Source organism: Alexandromys fortis, unplaced genomic scaffold (assembly GCF_014885135.2).
Source record: "Alexandromys fortis isolate MF-2015 unplaced genomic scaffold, M_Fortis_MF-2015_v1.1 scaffold_98, whole genome shotgun sequence".
Taxonomy (NCBI): Eukaryota; Metazoa; Chordata; class Mammalia; order Rodentia; family Cricetidae; genus Alexandromys; species Alexandromys fortis.
In genome coordinates this window covers 718,898-733,978 of record NW_026068002.1, presented here as the reverse complement: position 1 = coordinate 733,978, position 15,081 = coordinate 718,898, and the positions used below count along the sequence as shown (strand labels likewise).

General features: G+C 43.3%; 1 protein-coding gene across 1 annotated transcript in view; it reads right to left on the bottom strand.

Annotated features, from left to right (window-relative positions):
• Positions 1-2,065: 2,065 nt before the first annotated feature.
• Irs1 (insulin receptor substrate 1) overlaps positions 2,066-15,081 on the bottom strand; it is a 61,009-nt gene continuing 47,993 nt past the window's right edge. The window contains exon 2 of the mRNA XM_050160996.1: positions 2,066-6,619. The gene's annotated coding sequence lies outside the window, so the exon portion shown is untranslated. The remainder of the gene's footprint in view (positions 6,620-15,081) is intronic.

Genomic DNA, 15,081 nt, shown 5'->3' with positions numbered 1-15,081 from the left:
TGCATACTAGGTAAGCACTCTATCACCGAACAGCAGCCTATTTCGGTAGTGTTTTCAATATCTGAAACAGTTTTGAAGCACCTGTGAAGGGGAAGCTTACTAGGCTCTCAATGAGAACACAAAACTTGCCTGCAAACAATGCTCAGTGAAAAGCCAGTCGTCCAGCCTCTCAAGAATCTGCAATCAGACACACACACACACCTTGTCTCCCTTTGCATTGTCAGAAACCAGTTAATTTATGCAAATCCTGGTGTATAATAAACACCGATACTGATTTTAATAGTACCACTGAGCTCATTACAAATTCTCCTTGGCTGTTACTTCTCAAAGCCCTTCGTCAGCAACACTTTACTTGCTACACTCTGTCTCTTCACGTGTGTAAAGGTAAGACAACAATTCGGCTATAAATTACACCATTGATGCATTCCAACTAGACTTTCCTCTAATTAATGCTAATTAGTGATGTTCCAATGTGATTTCAATAGGAGATAAAGCGTTATTTACTCTGCAGTTCCACTACAAGGGAACTGTTTTGCCTTTTTTGTTTAATATAAATGGAAGGAAGCAATACAAAATAAAGATCAACCACACTTAATGCATGTATTAAGTCAATTTTGTGTGCTGCTTTTAAACAATGAAAATATCAATTATCCTGTCAGGCAGCTCTCTCTAGCCTTTGTACCAAATAAGTCAGTCTTTGGAGTCTCATGGTCATAAAAAACCAATACATTTTAAAACTTAACCTTGAATCTGTTTCCAAAATGTCAGTCAGTAGCTTGAATTAGCCCTGACAAACAAGCTATAAAAAGTCATCTTCTCCCTTAAGTTTTCAAGCAAGAAAACTCAAAAAAGCAAGGGAAAAGACTTGGCTGCTCTGATGCTGGCAACCCAGACAAATATCTCCCAACGTTCTAGATTTGTGTTTGTGGTGGTTTGAATGAGAATGTCTCTGTAGGCTTAGACATTTGAATGCTTGGTCCTGAATTGGTGGTGCTATTTGGAGAGGCTTGGGCGTTTTGGTCTTGTTGGAGAAACTATGTCACTGGGGGCGGGCTTTGAGGTTTAAAAGCCTCAAGCCATCCCCGGTGTACTCTTTCTCTTCTTACTTGCAGTTTAACATGTGATCCCTCAGCTCACTGCTCCAGCCACTATGCCTGCCAACTACCATCATGATGGTGATGGACACTTTTCCCTCTGGAACTATAAGCCCAAGCGAAGAACGCTTCCTTCTGTAACTTGCCTTGGTCAAGATATTTTAGCCCAGCAATAGAAAAGTAACTAATACAGTGCTGGTGGCAAAACCAATCCAAAATTTCCATCTGTATAGAAATCAGGATTTCCCAAACGTGTTTATCAGAAAAGCCACATAGTAGGCGAAAAAATAAAAAGTAGACATTTCTGGAGCAGCTCAGCACTCCAGGAGGTATTTCTAATAAGCGGTTCTAATGAGCAGACACATTTGGGCAACATGTTCCAGCAGAGGTTCTCACTCTGACCTCTGACCTCTGGCTAGACTCTCCCAGGGAACATTGAAAGCAACAAGTGATGCCCAGGCCCCACCTGAAAACCAGCTGGACCATTGTTCCAGCCAGGGCTACTTTTTGGAATTTGCACAAACAACATGGAGCCAGGGCTGAGAGGTGTCCTTGCCCCACTTCTCAGTTTCATCTGTCCACTGGAACTGGCAACTCAGATCCCAGGACCACGACCTATATTTGGACAGAGGGACCCGAGCATGCGCAGGCTCAGTCTGACAAGTGTTCCAGTGACCAGAAATGAAACACAGTTCTTTCCACCAAGAAAATGCTTTCTTTTCCTCTCCACATGTTTCTCCTTTGGTACCACCGGCCATCACGCAGTTAAAAATCTTTATAGAGCTTTTTTTTCCTTAATACGCTCATCCACTGAATGCAGCCCAAGAAGGGAATAGAAAACTACCCGTCCCAGTGAGCACTTTTAGAAGTATGTTCACAGTGGAAACTGCCTATACCCAACCAATGACCCACACCTGGTCCAGATCCCACATGGAAAGACAACAAGAAAAACCACTAGGCACATCTCTGTGTTCATTTAGACAGTTTTCTTTAATTAACGATGAAGACACTACAATTCTAAGTACCAGACAGAATTGGGGGTAAAAAGAATTGAACACAAGCATAACACTATAAAGAAAGCTTGGAAAAGTGAAACACTGCTAAAGAAAAAAAATATAAACCTGGCCTGGTACCCATTACATATATACATAATACGGTATCCACATATATACAGTCAATGTTTTGGTAGCAACAGAGACCATGTGTCGGTCTTTTGTACACAGAGGAAGTAGCACCATCAGTAGCACCACCATCTTCGGATGATAAACCAAACCACACACAGTAAATGGAAAGCTAGATGGCATTTGTTTGGCCCACCCTGTAGCCAAGAGGTATAAGGAAAGTAACTACACAAGAAAGATTCTTCTGGAAACTCTATTCTTAGGCCAGTGGCAAAGTTCTAAAATGAATTTTAAAAAAAAAAAACGCTAGCACTACAAATGGATATGCAAACAGACACATTTTCCGGGGTAGTGAATTTGTTCTATGATATGGCATAATGGCTAACACTGGAAAGACGGCATGAACAAAGAGAGGTTTAAACAGTGGGTGAATGGCAAAGGGACAGCACACCCATCTCTTGGTGCAGACATCGCAAATGCCAAGTCATTGATAAGCTAGGGAAGGGAGATAACACCTTACCCAAGTCATACATTTAAAAATCATATTTACTACTTATAGGCTCCTAATTAAGAGTAGGGCCAAACACCTCCAGCACCTTTCAGTCTTCTTCCAACATCTATTTGGTGCCCTAATCGTGAGTAGTGAGTGACAGATACCCAGCACGTCATCTGAGCCAAACTTTCTACAGGCGTGTAAGGGGAACTGATGAACAGAGCTCCACTGGGACCTTCTTAGGCTTGGCTCAGGGACGAGCAGGCCCAGTGTTTAACCCTCAGTTCTCCTAACTACAAGGAAGGTTGTCTCTGCTCTCCATAGTTAAGCTCATGGTTTAGCCTGGAAGTCCTTCCGTTAGTACTGCCAACGTTGGGCCTGCTCACAGCCTGCTTCCTACAAGTTTCTCAGAAGCAGCCCGTACACATGAGTGTTGCGTCACCTCCCACTAACATGCACACTGTCTTGGCAGCACTAACCCTCCTGTCTTGTCACTGCAAAGAAACCATTTCTTATTTGCTTTCCCCAATTGTCTTCCACAGACCTTCCCTAAAAGCCCCTTCTCTCCAGAGTGGGTGTGAATGCCTGGCATCTTCCTAGACCTCCTTAAGTACAGATCCCAGCCAAGGCATCATGAGGTAAATTTGGGATCGGTATCACCAACAGCCACAGCACCTCATGGCTGTACTCTCCCTCATGGCCCTTGCTGTCTTCGTGTGGTGGTGAGCAGCCTTTCCCTATCTTTGAGTCGCCTGTTTGAAAGGTGTTCCCAACTACATGGTATATTGCATTCAGGATGTACCATTGAATTAAAAATACTGTTTCCTACAGTACAGCAAAATTGTTTCTTAACACTTTGTCTCACATATAAAAGACAGAAGACAAAAGCCCAGGGAAGACAGGTTAAAATTCTCTACTTCTGGCTAGATGGTTCTTGAGTAGATCCACTTTTGTAGTCGCTAGATTAGTCGAGAGTGGCCCTGACCTTTGAAAGTTAGCAAGAAATAGTCATACACATAGCAGCAGTACTGATTTGTCATTATTGACCCAGGTGGTTGATCATTAATGGAATCCCCTCATTTCCAGCTGGTTCTAGAGCTAAGCTTTTGCCCCAAAACACAGGTAACATCAGAGCCAGGGAATATACTTGTTCTTTTCACAAAGGAGAATTTTAAAACTCTGTCTTAACACGTCTCTAAGAAAGAATGCTGTGAAAGTTTGGTCTCGTAAAGAAAAAGCCACTAACTTCCACATTAGCCAGGGGCCTCTAGAAGCCCCATTAATGTAAGCCCCTGGTTGGCCTGCAAATACTTGGAAAGAGATAAAAGCCAACTCCCTTCAACAGGAATTGAACACAAGAACTTAGCAGCCGATATGTTTTAAAGTAAACCCTTCAAAGAGCCAGAGCATGGGAATTCAGCCTGGGTACCAGCAACTTCCAGTTCCAGGTCAGCTATGTTTGATTGGAAGCTTTCATCCCACCCAGCTCAGGTGACTCTAGAGGAAGCTGAAGGAAGAATGTCCACCTTTGCAATATTGACTCCATAAAAAGCAAGAAACTAGGAGATACCTGTCCAGGCTCTTCTTTTCCACTGTCACCCCAAATGTCAATAACCCCACATACAGAAGCATGATAGTCACAGATATCTGAAGCCTGGGCTCCGTGAGCTATCACAGCCGGCTTTCTAGGCAAACAGTTGGGGCTGACTTTGTTCACTGCTCTCCCTTCCATTACTCAGGTCCTGGGGGGTGGGGTGGGGAGCAAGCAGCTTGCTTTCTTCTTACATTAGCAAGCATTTGAGTCAGAATACTTAAAGAATGAAAAGTTACTTTGACAATGAGAGTCTTTGCTTACACATTTGTAAAAACAAAAAGAAAAAACAAAAAATAAAAAAAAACAACTTTCACATCAGATTTTTCAAAGCCAGTGGAGTTTTCTACTGACAGCAAATGATGTCACTCGGCAGAGTTCCTTGAAAACAATGTATACTTATGACTAGAGACCTATTTACCTTAGAAACTGATGAGCATGCAAATGATTACAATCTGCAACAATGAACATTGTACAACAGTTTGTGAGGTACGTGTCTTCTGGCTGAGTGCTAACACTGGCCTCAGCAGTCGGGGGTCAGTTTATCCCTCTAAATAGAGCAAGGGGTCCCTAATCAGTGCCTTTGCCCTAGCTCTTCCTTGCAGCCCCACCCAGGCAGCTCATTCCTTCCCAGAGGCAGAGAGTTGCTCCTCCTCCGAGCAGGGTTGCCTTCCTAGGGACTCAGAGGGAGCCCGGCACTGCATCAATTCGCTATACTTTTCAGAAGTTTTATGGCAATAATTTACAATTCTGGAGGAAACATCTTCAGGTATATTCATTGCCATTGCTACTTAATACATGAAAAATTCCAAGACACGTGGACTTTCCAAACAAGGAAAGGATTAACATGTTCACTGCTGGCTAGATGCCTCAGTGGCAGGTCACTATGTTTTTCTGTGCTCTCTGTAAACCACGTTTATTAGATAACCGCTAAAAGGCCAGCAAACACCAGGGCAAATGGGCCAACTGCATTCATCTAAAACACACACAACACTGGAAGCTCTCAGAACACAAGAGATAGGTGTCTTAGGGAACATGACATGGAGCCCTGGAAGGAAGGAAGGAAGGAAGGAAGGAAGGAAGGAAGGAAGGAAGGAAGGAAGGAAGGAAGGAAGGAAGGGGAGGGGGGAGGGAGGGCAGAAGGAAGGAAGAATCTGGAATTTTAATTTCCAGTTAGCAAGAACACACTTCTCCTAACAGCCTTTTCAAGACAATGTATGAAATGAAACATGATGTGTACACAGAAAGAGGGGGGTGGGAGCGAGAAGCTTATAGAGGTGGGGAAGGGGAGATCAACAGTGTCTAGTTTATTATGAACAGAAAGACATTTCCAGAATTTATAAACACCCACATTCTTCATTCCAAAGAGAGCTTTTGACTTGAAGGGATCGCTCATGCCTCCTCTCTACAGTATATACAATGAAAGTCTGTGGTTTTCTTTTCTTGCAAATTTGCTTCCATTCAGTTACCAACTCTAAGCTGACAACTGAAAGCACCCCAGTAGAATACATCCTCCTTCTGTTTGGAAAAAAAGCCAAAAAAAACCCAAAAACCAAAAACCAAAACTAGAATGAATTTTTAAAAGGAACTCAGCTCAACATCAAGTTTATATTACAGGAGACAGTATCAGCGAGTATAACTATATAGTACAGAACTTTCTATGGCACTATGATTCTTATTATATTATTCTTCTGAATTAGAATCTCAAAACAAGGATCATACCCTAGACTACTCTTCTTCGCCTCGTTTTAAGCATTTGCTCCACTCTTTACAACAGAACATCAAATACCTCAGTTCCACATCCAAAAAAAGATGTGCGGTAAGGAAAGTTACATTTTCATTAAAAAATGACACATATAAATCAAAACCTATGTTAAATATTTAATACTCTCTCCACCCAACGTGAACAGTTCCGTATGAAATAATTTACAGTGGCGCTTCATGGCACACGGTTTCAGAGTAGATGGATGAAACAGACGCTTGTAGACGCGACGAGAATAAACCCATTCATTCTCTTACGGCATGGTGATAGGCTCACCAGCTCACTGTGGCCAGCGAAGTCCTTAAGGTTCAAGATGAAGTTTACGCAGACTCATTGTCCCGGGGTCACAGTGCTTGCTTTTTGCTTGGCACAATATTGAACGTGCAGTTCAGTCAATGAACTCCTGAGGATTGTACAGAGTAAACAAACTGTAATGGATGCATCGTACCATCTACGGCAGAGGAAGACGTGAGGTCCTGTTTGTGAGTTGTGAAATAGTTTGAGTCTGGGTACCCATGAGTTAAAGGAGGATTTTCTGAGGTCATTTAGGTCTTCGTTCTGGAAAGAAAATGGAAAAAAAATGTTACCATAGGCATCTGGAAATGTGTACTCAAGCAAACTATGAGAAGCTCCCTCCTTACAGAAGGATCTGTCTGAGATCAACTGAAGTTATAGGCATAAGTAGTAGTATTAGTAGTACCTACTATATACCTACATAACACCAACACACTATATTTAAGTTTTCTTTCAAATACAAGTGTTTATAGCAGGCCCAAGCTAAAGTAGTGAATACTACAGTAAACAGATCAATGTGATCCATACATTTCAGAGTTTTGGCAACAAATAAACACAAAATTGTTTGGGGTTATGTTTGCAGCAAAAATGTTCATTCTAGCTCTCATTTAAAATATTGTAAAACACAACGCACAGTTATAGCCTACACTCAAACTTCCAATTTAGGTGTAATAGAAATGTATTTAGGAAAAATTTCTTTCCTCCAATTCAAAAAAGCTCACTGCAGTGGGAAATTATCTGTAACTCCCCTTCAGAAAGGAGATCCTTTATGAACCCCAGAAAACATCACTTGCTCTCCAGTTTTACATAGACAGTACTTCAGAGGTACCTATTTTTCATGTACTCAGAATTGAGTCTCTCTATATGAATATGTATAGAGTGCCCAGAACAGTCTGCGTCAAGGTGGATTGTCATAAATAACTCGGTGAATGAGAAAATGGCTACGTTAAGTGTCATGGAGTCGCCGAAGTTCAATTCTGCTGAAGTTGGCCTCCTAGCAGTTTCCAAAAGAAAGGCAAGTTTCATTATTAATAGAACGTGAAGCCAACAGGTGAATTTCACAACAGGTGCACCCAGGGAAAATTCTAGATTCACAAAGGTGGGGAAGAGGGCTTCTAGCTAAGAACATTAGTTGAATGCCTCACTGACACATTTGGCTGCCTTTTGAAGAAAAGGGATAATCCGGGGATGTGGAAACTAGGATTGTCACCCCAGTGTTTGTACAAGGCTTGCCACATCGCAGGCATTTGATAAATACGAGCTGAACAAAGGGCAGGCATGCCACAGACTTGCCATTGAAGACATGATAGAACAAGGCTCGGGACAGGAAGGGACCAGCAGTGGGTAGGCCATAAGAAGGATGCCGCTTCAGAGGACTGCCAAAGGTCACAAGGGACACGTGGAGTTAAATATAGAGATCCAGGGCAGGTACGTGGTGAAACCCCTGTGTACAGTCCAGGAGGCCTTTATCTAACTACAGGGATAACAGATAAGGACAAGGACCACAGGAGACACAAGGAGGACAAGCATAAATGCTGACCGACACAACTTGTTTGTCCTCTTTCTTGCTGCTCTTTCTAGTGTTGTTTTTGAGACTGGGTCTTGCTGTGTGGCCCAGGATGTCCTTGAACTCCTGATCCTCCCACCTCAGCCTTTCCAGTACTGGGATTATAGGTGCATACTCCCAAACCTAGCCTCTGTCTCCCTTTGAAGGGCATGATTGTGACACTGAGCCACCAGCATTTCCTGTTTACACACTGGCTTTCAGATAAGTCAAAGTTTACCCAAGAAGACTCATTTTATGAGATTTTTATTTATTGTAAAATATTAACTCTGCCTCTAAAAGACAGGCTACCTTTTACTTACTAATAAAGACTCAGTATAGAGATGCCAAAGCAAAAACAAACAAATAAAAGTGTCCTGGGTTTCTCCCTTTAACTGCAGTGAGACAGAGTTTACTCCACATGGAGAAAGGGCTAGGCCATTCTTCCAATAGCCTCAGCTCAGCTATGATACTCACAGCCAAGTTTTGGGGTTGTCATTTACTTTTAAGGTTCTCCTGAATTCCTATCAGAATATCAGGAGATAGCTAGATAGAGATTCACAGCTCTGGGCCTAAAATTAGGTGGGCCACACTCTATTCAACGACCTGTGACAAGAAGCTGCCACCTATACAGTGCAAACGGAGTGGGGAATGAAGGGCACACAGCATGTTTTTCATTTCATATCTGGCTCTCCTCCAGGAGGGCTGGACGAACAGCTTAGGTTGGGAACAAACTGTACCCAGGTTTATCATCACATGTGCCAAGCTGCACGGGTGTACAGGGCAGGGACTAGGAGACCCTGGAAGGGGAGACAGAAAGACAGCCTCGCTGTCTGCTTCAATACATGGCTTTGCACTACCAGGTACCACTTTCGTAATTTTACATAAGCATGTTCGAAAGTAGAAAAAAATAAAAAACATATCCCTTTATCAAATAGCCCCCTCCCAAAATCATAGCCCTCTGCTTTAAAAAAGGCTTTCACGTAAAATCTACCAAGACACAATTCAGGCACAAATATCACCCACTGGTGTCAATAATTTAGGAACTTAAGAAAAAACAAAAACTGGAGTTGATGTGGGGAGGGTGGAACACAAGGCCACAGAGGAAGTCTGAAAAGCACACCTGCCTGGTTTTGTACAATGGTGTGAACCTGGGACTGCACATGAAGGCAAGAAGCTGTCAGGTAGTGACGCAGACCACCCCGGTGAGAACTGTCCTTCAGCGGAGCCCTGCTTGTGGAATGCCTTCTCAAGTTCCCACTTCTTTTGGCAACTGCCTTCTCGATCTCAGGCAGTCTTCCCTGTGGTCTCTAGAGCAGCCAGTCTTAGCTCTTGGAAGGCACATTTGATCTTTGGAGACCGCCAAAAAGCTTTTCTAGCCAAATACGGTGAATAAAGGGGTTGATAGTTCCCAGGGACTTATTACCTAAAGCCAGAGAGTTTCAGGACTGAAGCTGCAAAGGCTTTAGTCTTCCTGTACACCAGGGAGAGACCATAGACTTCACAGACAGACCTCTCTGAGGCTTTATTGGACTTACGCTCATCTTCCTATATCCTTAGCACTACACTCTTGCACCCTAGACAAGCTGAGCCTGGAACACCCAATGTGGTGGAAGAAAAGGCTATGCTCTAGGTGCACAGGTTTTTGCAATTTAGGAATATGTTTCCAAAAAGAATAACCACACTGCGTTCTCACAGTCGTGAAATTCAATACATGTCTTTTACAAACACAAATGCAATGGCATATACCGTAATCAGCAACAGAGATGACACGGCCATATGTACATGCAATGTCCTTAGCTTCTACAGCCTCCATCAGCAGACCCCAGGTGCCCATACCAAACGTGGCCATGCTACTTCCCAAATTTAAGAGTTCACTGGTCCTGTGCATAAAATGGAAGCCAAATGCAGCCCATTTCCTCAGCAGAAGGCTCAGCGCAAACATCAAGCTGGGATGTTCTGTCGTGCGTTCTCTCTAGTTACATCCCTGGGGAATTACTTCTGAACCCAGAAACGTGATGCGCCTGTCATGAGAGTTAGCAGCAGGAAGTTACACTTGGACAAAATTTCATCACACCAGTATCTACTGTACCCCTCTTTGTGTTTCTTCTTGTCCGATAAAACCCACCTAATCCTGCTGCCAGAAAGTGAAAAATGTCCTTTTTAAAGCATTATCAGATAAGTCAACACTTGAGCGATGCCACTTGAGTCCGACAGATTATTGCATTATGGCATCCAGAAAGAATTTACGTCTTCCGGAACTGTACCCACTTAAACTATGCCTACTTGAGCTGAAAAACAAACACAGCTTTTGCCTCCTCTCACATTGTTTTGGCGGAAGGATCAGTTTTGCCTGTGAAAGTTGAAAAACAGCAGGCAGCTGAAACAGAGGTTCAGGGAAGGGTCTGTACCCTTCCAAGAAGCCACTTTTAGTCAGAGCCATTGGTCAGGGACCATCTTGAGCATCTTGGTTTTGAAACCTGTTGCCATTCTGTGGAGTCAAGTGCAACATAGTAATAAGTGTTTGACCAGGGTTACTATTCTTGATTCTTGGAAAAGAGGAGTAAAAAATAGTTCTAAAATATGGCCACCAAGTAGCCCTCCCTCATCTAATGGCATTTTTAAAAGGTCTGCAAGGCTCAGTTTCCTTCCGTGGAGATTACTGTTTGAAATCTCACTGTGGATTTAGCAAGACAATTTCCTATTAATTAAATCCTATACTTAAAGAAGTGTGTCAAGGTCTGGGAAGGTTGCTTAGAATGATACTTGGTTCTTCTGACTTGTACAAGGCCCTGGGTTCAATCCACTGCAGAATGAAAATAGTGTCAAAACAGCCACATCGCATTTTCACTTAACATAAATGTGTATGCGGGAAAGTTATAACACGGAACACTTATAAAATACAAGAAGATCTAAATTTCCATAATATGTTTATAATGCCCATGGGTAACTGTTTATTCAGTTATTCCAATTTCACAATTTATATGCAAAGTTTTGAGGTCTTGTAATCCTGCATTCATTCTTAAATGTGTTTTTTAAAAAGGGGAAACTAACATTCAAATCATCCTTCCATACTTTCTCATTCTTACAAACATGTGAAGCGAGTCATGTGAAATTGTTGGCTCGATTTTGATGTTACTGTAGTATCCTATCCTTTGTCTCATCTTCCTAGTTCACTGTCTGGAATTGGAAGTGGGGTGAGCTGCCGCGTTCCCGGCTTTGCTCTCCCACCTGGGAAATGGAAAGGGGAGAAGTGGAAGTTTGGGAGCTCAAACATTCCTGTTGGGCTCTGGTCTGTCCTCCAAGATGGCAGCTGTGATGCTAGCGCTAGCCTCTGGAATCCCCTTCCATGACTTCTCTACTTAATATTTTTAAGGCTGGGTCTTTCCCTAAATATGAAGCTCACAAATTCAGTCAGACTCGTTGCCCAGCAAACTTGAGGGATCCTCTTGTCTATGCCTCTCAGGAGTAGATTTATTTGTACAAACCACCATGCCCAGCTTTTTAAAGGTGGAGTTCGGATTGAACTCAGATCCTCAGGACTGCACAGCAAGCCCTTTATCAGTGGAGACATCTCCAGGGGTTGGCAAGTCTATGTTTTCCTCCTCCTCCTCCTCCTCCTCCTCCTCTTCTTCTTCCCCTTCCTCCTCTTTTTTTTATTTTTTGTTTTTACAAGACAGGGTTTCTCTGAGTAGCCCTAGCACTTCTGAACTCACTCTGCAGACCAGGCTGGCCTCAGAGTCAGAGATCCCCCTGCCTCTGCCTCTTGAGTGCTGGGATTGAAGGGGTGTGCCACCACCACCCGGCTGTTTTCTTATTTCACATATACATTCAAGTTCATGCCACTGCCGTTCATTCTTCCAGCTTTCTCCCTGGTGTTGCTACTGCAATAACTCCTGGTAATACTAAGGCAAAAATCACATCTTCTAGAATGTTGATATAGTAATAACATACTCCAGGAGGACTTTTTAAAAAGCATTCCTCAGTCTAGTATCTGAACCTAGAAAATGAGAGAATGGCAAAACCAAAATCAAATACGCCAGTTGCAAATGCTGTCGCATGGCAGTAAACAGAGGTGCCTTAATGATAACATTTGTTACCACACAACCATAGCCGAAGAAATGGGAGCACCAATCTCCATGGTAGACTGTGAAACACTAACAGGATCCTGTGACTGACAGGCTGTGCTCCAACATCCGAGTCAGACGGCAGCACCCAAGAACCAAACAGCGCTCCAGAGAGGCATCTCTGCCAAGCTCACCAATTGTCCACTTAAGGAAAAGGGAGCTTCAAAGGTTGGGCGCAGGAGAATCTGTCTGGTCTCTAGAAGGTGGAGCTAAGAAGTAGGATGACAGGCTGTAGCTTTGGAAGAAGGCGACACTAGGGAGTGAGAACGTACTGTCTCTATTCTAATGCCTTCCAGTAATCACTTCGAAATAATTAGTCACAAGTTAGAGGTAAGGACTTTGATGGCCGCTGCCTGGCATTGAAACACAGAAAGGCATTTAAGCTAAAGAAAGAAAATTTCTTTTCAAACTAGCCAAGATTGCGTTGGCAAGACTGGGTTTCATGGTCTGAAATGGCAAAGGGTAACCAAGCAGACCAAACCAATGCTTTAATGGAGCTGCTTAAATAGCACTCGTGCCCAGTGCCAGTCACATGGGGAGAGCTGGGGAAAATAACAGCGTTGCTGGCCAGACCTTCAGGAGCACAGGGTTGCCAGGGAGAAAATCCAGGATGGCGTGCCAACATGTGAGAGGCCATCTCGCTCCAGTTCCTCCTTTGTCTCCGCAGAAGACCTTCTAGTGGGGCTGGTGACTTCAGGAGACCACCAATGAAGACAGGCAAGCTTTATTACAGAAAGAGAAATCACCATCTACCAAGGAGGCAATGGAGCCGTTTGGTTCCTCTGTGGCCTACTGGAGTGAATACTGTCCCCCACCCCCACCCCCTTCCCCTCCCCCTCCCCCGTGGGTTTCTCTTTTCCTGGCTTCCACTGTGCTCTGGAAACTTCTCAAAATGATTAGGGATGGGAAAAGAAATGTAAACAAAGATGTTCAGTTCTCAATAAGTAAAGGTGTGCTGTTGATAAACCATTCAAATAAAATTCTAAAATATTTGAAACTGAGGCCAGAGAGATGGCTCAGGGTTAAGAGCACCAGGTGTTCTTCCAGAAGGAGCCAGTTCGAGTCCTGGCACCCACATGGCAGTTCACAACCATCTGTAACTCCAGTTCCAGGGCACCCAGCACCCTCTCTGGGTCTCTGTAGGCACCAGGAATGCATGTAGTGTACAGGCAGAACGTGCACACTCGTAAAATTAATTTTAAAAAATCCTTTTAAGCAAATTAATGTTGCATTCCTTTAACTAATTAAAGAGGAGCTCAGTAATAAAGCAAAGGGTATCAGCGGCATAACGGTGTCCCTGGAAACGGGTAAATCAAAATGCCTTCAATGTTGCCATCAATAACACGCCACTAAGATTAATAGTTTTTGTCAACTTTACAGATATAAAATCACCCAGGGGACAAACCTCGCAAGTGCACGTGGCTGAAGGGGTTTCTAGACTACAGTTAATGGAGGCAGGAAGACCCATTCTAAATGTGGGCGTGGGCCCAGGAGTGAATGAAAAGATAGAATGGGCCCAGCAACAGTAGCCACCCTTCTCTGCCCACTGATTGGAGCCGTCACATGACCAGCTGCCACGCGTTCCTGTGGCTGGAACTTCCCAGCCCTGATAGACTGCATCCCTGAATCATAACCTTAAACAAATCCTTCCGTCCCTACACTGCTTTTGTCACAGCAATGAAAGAAGTAATATGTATGGCCACATATATAACAGAATCAAAGCAGAAAGATTTAGAGAAATTCTTCTACAATACGGTCCGACCATAAGTGCCACGGGGGCAGGAAGTCTTTTACTCTCACAGGGACTGTTTCGACAGCATCTTCTCTCTTACTGGAATTACATTCTAGTTAGTTCTGAGGTTTATACTGTAACGTCACGTCACTTTCGGGTTTGGGGTTTTATTTTGTTTATAATGGTCAGAAAACAGGACACAGAATTTAGAAGTCTGGCTTGAATACAAACCAGTGGGCTTAAATCACATCCTGGCTTCCTTTACAATGCTGTGAAGAGAGGGTTAAGAGGGTTTGCAACACAGTTTCTGTAGTCAGACCAAAGGGAGGGAGGCAGGTCTACCACAGCAACTTTTCTTTGGCTCTCAACACTAAGTAGGATTCTCATGCTGTCCCTCGAGTCTGATTGCTCCAAGACAGCAAAGCCCCTGACTGCATGTGCGAAAGTATATACCCTGTTGTTCCCAGCCATCATCAGTTTTTCCATAACAGCATGCGAACAGGCCCAGAAAAGACGCTCACTCAGACAGCTCTGGATCTGCAGGGAACTGAGGTAACAATCATTACCACAATTGACATCACTTTTGGCAGCTGGAAAAACCTGTGTTTAATCTATTTCCTGATTGCCACAAATGTGAGCCGGAGTCCCCAGTATTACTGCTGTGGTTGACTTTATGGAAGATTTTTGGTAATGCAAGAAAAGTCTATGGAACCAAACAAGAGACTTTTAGAGGAACCACAGGATACCTCAGCAGTGTGGCCCGATTCCCCTCACTGTAGGTGGGTTAAACAGGTCTACCAGAGGAAAACACCACTCCCAACAGCTCCTGGGAGTTCAGTGTCAGGAAGAGACATTCTTTACCCCAAACTACACACATCTATCTACTGAACACCTCCAGGAAACCCAGATGTCAAATCGCAAGGAAAAAGTTTGTTTATTTGGCCCTGTCTCCCTTCTTTGAGGAGAGACTACCGGGGTGGGAAAGGGCATGTTATAATGAATTTGATCTTTGTTTGAAATTAAAGGAACTGTTCCCAAAAAAAGGGGGGGAGTAGGAACTAACTAATAATAGAACACTTTCTCTCTGAAATTAATTGAAAATACGTAAGACTATGGCATTATTTCCAAACGCATTAAACCATGGTTCTCCCTGCTCTCAACTTAAGAATTTTTTTCAAAATAATTGTGCTTATTTATTTATTATGTATCAATCCCCGTTCCCCTCCCCCCTCTCCTTCCACTACTCCAACTTAAGAATCGTAAGGAAATACGATTCAACAAAAGCTTGTGGCATATGAAGCTAAATTTTAAACATAATCTTATC